Source organism: Ostrea edulis, chromosome 1 (assembly GCF_947568905.1).
Source record: "Ostrea edulis chromosome 1, xbOstEdul1.1, whole genome shotgun sequence".
Lineage (NCBI taxonomy): Eukaryota > Metazoa > Mollusca > Bivalvia > Ostreida > Ostreidae > Ostrea > Ostrea edulis.
The window spans coordinates 98463386-98469519 of NC_079164.1; positions in this window are offsets into that span (position 1 = coordinate 98463386).

Below are 6134 nucleotides of genomic sequence, written 5' to 3' on the forward strand. Positions count from 1 at the left end.
TTTATATAAGGCGCTATATAAATTCTATTTATTATTTATTGTCATTATTATTAACCTGCTTCGATTTGAAAAACTGACCATACGCAGAACAAGCTCTTGTGTATCGAATCAGTTCAGATATAAACCCCATATGCAGGTGATCATGGAATATTGCTACATAAATATGGGAAGTTGACGATGGAGAAGGCGAAGTCATCCCGTTTGTCATAAAGGTGAGTTGTTAGCTTGCTGTTAATATCTAGTTTCAATAAAATATCTAAGTATGAAACAGAAGTGGACGACTTTGTGGCGTCTTTTCTTTCGAGTTTACTGGAATATATTATTAATGAAATTCCCGAATTACATATATATTGGTTCAATTAATTGATTGTATATTGTTTGACGTCCCACCCAAGAATTTTTCACTCATATGGAGACGTCACCATTGCTGGTTAAGGGCTACAACATTTAGGTCTATGCTCGGCACTTATGGGCTTTGAGCAGGGAGGGATCTTTATCGTGCCATACCTGCTGTGACACGGAGCCTCGGTTTTAGAGGTCTTAACCGAAGAACCGTTCTATTTAGATATTTTTCTCATAAGCTTGTTCTACGTGGTGAAAACATAGCTATTATACGAACATAAAAAAATCATCCTACAATCAAAAGACATTATATCAAAATCGTTCACAGATGAAAATCATCTTATTTCGATATTAGTATAGTCCATTTGGTAAAGAAAGGTTATCATAATGAACAGTGATCTATCTCATCAATCCCATAAGCAATACAAAATAAATAGTTAGGCAAACACGGATCCCTGGACACACCAGAGATGGGATCAGATGCCTAGAAGGAGTAAGCATCCCCTGTCGACCGTTCACACCCGCGTGAACCCTATACATACACCTTTGATCAGATAAACGAAGTCATCTGTAGCCAAAAGCAGTGTGCCACGAACGGTCATATTGGCATGAGTATATCGAAACTTCCATCCGAGAGAAAGTTAAGATGTGAAATTACCAGGGCAAAGGAACGAGAGGGCAAAGTTATGAAGTTACGTAATGATAGTGCTATGAAGTTACGAAATGATAGTGCTATGAAGTTACGTAATGATAGTGCTATGAATGGAAAGGGGCGAAGTATAGCAATGTCAGTGGAACGATCTTATTTTCACTCCGTCGTTTTGACTCCTTTATCCTTGCAACTTGTCTCTAAGTATTTATTCATTTTAGCTTTCAGAGCATTTCAAATGAATAAGCAGTCCCAGAAAGAGTTTCTAGACATCATTTAAATACATTGCCCTTGGACTGCATGAAATACTCACCTGAATAGACTAACTCCACTAATATGAAATTGTAGACTTTAGTCCTAATTTGTAACATAACTTGAACTCTACACTAGACTTAGTGAACCAATAGGAATAGGAATCTAATAAAGTAATGCTATAGAAGTTAGTCTTTCTATATTGGAGTCTCTATCCATTGTGGCATAATCCTGACCGATTAACTGGGCACATTTGATTACATCAAAAAGTTTGTTTCAATTAATTATTTTACCTTATACATGAAAACGTACTTATATTTAGGGTCTGCAGAGATACCCAGGAGTGTTCCATTTTCATGAAGCATCAAACGGTAGCGAGTCTCAGACTTGCAAACAAGATACATCAATGTTAACATACGGGGAAACAATTTGAATCAAATTAAATGTACATGAGGATGTTTTCATTTTCATATGAAATACAGTAGTTTTACTGTTCCAGACAATATTTTAGTGGTTTACTTGCATAAATCTATGAAAGTGTCACCCCCATAGTGACTTCTTTCGATTTTCACCACAGGGAATCTATATTTAAGTTATATGGTAGTATTTGTGCCTATGTTTTGTGATTCTAGATCGAGTGGTTCATATGAAAAAAAATATTTAAGTCTGTCTCATAATCACCCTTCCTAATCACCCCTCTCTTCAAAAGTGGCATGGCCCTAGACATAAGAATGCTTTTGCCGAATTTGATTGAAATTGGCCCAGCAATTTCTGGGAAGTTAACAATGTGAAAGCTTACCGAAGATGCCGTCGCAGACAACGACAGTAGACAACGGGCAAAGATCAGAAAAAAACTATTCAGATAAGTGAGCTACAAATGCAATTTATGAATAAATTGAAACTCATATAGACTTAAAAACATGTGTCAAGTGATAACCCGTCCTCAAAATATTAAGGTTCGGGCTATTTTATCTCTAGAAATTTCCTATTATTCTTCTTCAAACCTAATATATCGTCCAATGAAAAGAAAATATCTAATAGAAAGCTTAAAGAGAAAGTAATCCGTATCAGATTTTCTTTTCTTTTTGTTTAAAAATAAACATCAATCTCAAAATTATTCCAAATATCGTATGTAGTGCAACGGTTTTGAATTTGAAAAAGTGAAGATAACGAACAGTGATCAATATCATAACTCCTATAAGGAACACAAAATTAAGAGTTGGATAATTGGGTAAACACGGACCTCTGGATATACTAAAGGTGGGATCAGATGCCTAGAAGGAGTAATTATCCCCTGTCGACCAGCCACACCCGTCGTCAGCCTTATATGTTTATCAGGGTCCGGTTTTTCGAAAGGTAGTTAACTTTAACACATTGTTATCTTGGTGTTGACTTCTGTGTTTAAGTTAACATGTAATTAAATGATTTTCAAAAGCGAGTTTTCGTTAACACGAAGTTAACGTTGTGTTAACTTTAATCCACATCAAGTACCTGTGTTAGGTCATAACACAGCGGTTAAAGATGATCACTGACTTCACTGTCTGTCAAAACATCATGAAAAGCTCAGACATGATACTGAACTATGACGGTATTTTGTTTATGTTGTTATCAATTGATATATTCGTTAAATATCCTGAAATTGACCCTGGGAGAACGGCTAATAGGAAAATTAGGACAGTTGGATGATGGTGTTACACCTTTCTATCAGAGGCAATATCTTGCACGTATCTATTGACACTTTTTGCATACGTTATCAATGGGAAGGGGTCCATAAAATTCGCATTATATTCACTTATTAGTAATCCCGCATCAGGAACTATGCTTAATATGTAATTTTATCTAATGTTTTGGCTTCTAAATGCCAAAGTGCATCCAGTCCCTTCGCTCATCTGATGAAAATCTCCATTGAAACAACAACTTTTTAAAACGTATCGTCTGCACTGGGCTTGACCTTTTGAAAATTCATTTTATCACTTAAAACTTATTTAAATAGAGATTTACCTGCATGAAACTTACCCAATTTCTTTTTGAAGGTTTAATATAAACAGTATTCAATTCAGGCTAATACAAAATAGAATATAGTTGTTAATACAAACTTAGGAAGACGTGTTTTCCTTGATGATATTCCAGATTCCCTTAGTGGAAATGGAATGGTCGATGTTTATGTTTTGATACAAAAAATCATAAAATAAATAATTGCATAAGAAAACATCGCTATAAAATGTTATAGATATGCGTGTAAACAGACTATCATAAGGTAATTTATCATTTTCTTCATGAATTTGTTTAACTGATTTGTAAAAAAAAAACAGATTAAGAATATATAATAGAAAGAAATTTACATATTTCTATAGCATCGCCGTTAAACCACTCCCACAAATTTTGTCCGATTATGAATTAAACAAGGTAGAAAACCATGTTGTATTTATCATATTGATTTTCAAGACATTTAGCACCCCCCCCCCTCCTGAGCACGTACGTTTTCTGTTATTTTTACATGCAAAGTCTGATACACACCCCTCCACCGCTTTTTCGTATCATAGCACTAGTAATTGGTAGTTGAAATGAAGTTTGAACTGATGAATTGAAGTCGTATATTGTACTGATACAAGAAGAACCCTTGCCCCACCTCCTTCCCGATCACACAACTTAGGCCCGGAGATAACAACTTTTAGGGGGGGGGGTGTATATTTAGGGAGTGTATTTCTATTTTGTTCTGGCTTATCAAGTATTTTCAGACAATTGTGAATTCAACATGTTGTCCAATTCCTTATATACTCCCCACTTTCATAAACTATGTAATGAGACTGTTTTCTACAACATAAGCACTGTTTTTTCACAGCTAGGCTTAAACCAAGTAATAATACATATCATTATATAATGCTGTGATACCTCTATTATTATTCAAATTCAATAGACTAATGAATGCATTTATACGAGCATGAGTGTATGGCCCACAGTCACTGTCATGTATTTCGAAAATAACCAACAGATGAACATTTCAACAGCTATCCCCCACAAAGAACTTGAGATTTTTTCATTACCCCCGAATTCCCATTGTTTACATAGGAAGTAAATGTGCATTATGGGTAATGAAATGATTAACATGTGGTTAACTCGGTTAACACAGTATTGCCTAACCACTGTGTTAAATTGCTTTTGAAAAGCAATTTTACCATTGCATTAGCTGATCGCTTGGTTGGGCGTTAACGGTGTGTTCAAAACTAGACCCAGGTAATGGAGTGTGTAAAGAACTGCCTTACAAATGGCATGAAAGACGTCAGACAGCATTTCACTCAATGACATGTTAAACTGGCAAAAATGCATAGAGGGATTAAGACTTTATCAATGAATTTTAGCCACTAAGAATATGCCCAAATCACTATTGGCTCCAAGGTTGAACCATTAGAAAGATAGCTTTCATTTACAAGAAACATGGATGTAAAACGTTTTTATAAGCTCCTTATGAAATCAATCCTTACATTGGAAAGGATTTAGTTGTGTATCAGTAGTTATTCGAAGAACTAGACATTATTATTTTTATATGTTCTAGTTTATTGTATGTAGTCCTAATAAAAATATTAAAGTGTAATTATGATAATATCTAATATCTGGAGCAAGCATATTGTGAAGCCCCTTAAAAAAGTATAATCGTCTGGTGTATCCATAGCGCCGTGCTTCTTCTACTAGTAGTATAATCGTCTGGTGTATCCATAGCGCCGTGCTTCTCCTACTAGTAGTATAATCGTCTGGTGTATCCATAGCGCCGTGCTTCTTCTACTAGTAGTATAATCGTCTGGTGTATCCATAGCGCCGTGCTTCTTCTACTAGTAGTATAATCGTCTGGTGTATCCATAGCGCCGTGCTTCTTCTACTAGTAGTATAATCGTCTGGTGTATCCATAGTGTCGTGCTTCTTCTACTAGTAGTGTTCTCTTCTTCATGGAATTTATGAGATTGATCACTGTTTCTTATCTTCATTTTTCACTACGACGTATTAGGAAATTATATAAGATACGGTAGTGTATTATAATAAATTTACCTTGTGTGAATAATCACATGATAAATACTAAACCTCACCACGCAGAACAAGAGACACATGTCGATATGATGCCTCGTTCTTTATTCCTGCAGCGTAAATTCTATTATGTTACAGACACCCAACATGCAATGAAAACATGATGATTTAACAAAGGTAAATTTTGACTTTTTGATAAAGCTTGGGTTTGTTTACTATGCCCTTTTAAAAAAAATCTTACTTGCTACATGAAGACATTTTATTCAAATATTCAGAAAAAATGACCAACAAGACAACATTGTAGATTACATCATTTATAACTGTGAATAGTTCAATATGAATGAAAATTATTTATTCTGATTCATGGGAAAATATTAAACAATATTTTTTTTATTTTATTGGATTAATTATTAGATCCGCAGATCACCTGAGTTCATTATGTTTGATTCTGTTCTTCATAATGTATACGATAGTCATGTACCCCAAAATGGCAGTTTCACTGAAATCTCTCCTCTGCGGAAGAAGACAATACACACACAACTGATAATATCTGCATACACATGGACATGGAATGTTTGTACGAAATGGCACGTAAATGACGATGAATTGGTTTCATGAGGTCGAATACTGGTCATATTTTCCACAGCTTCATTGATATCCGTCATCCGCACAGAACAAGCAACAAACTAGTACAATGCATACATACAACCCCGTTTTGGAAAATTGATAATTTCTATATTGAAAATGGACATCAAATTTTGAAAATTGTCGTAAATGTCACGTTGATTTATATCGTATGTAAATAGGTTTACTGAGGTCGTCATCATTACCTTCATCGCAATCGTTCATCCTAATTGTCCCTGATGACTACAAC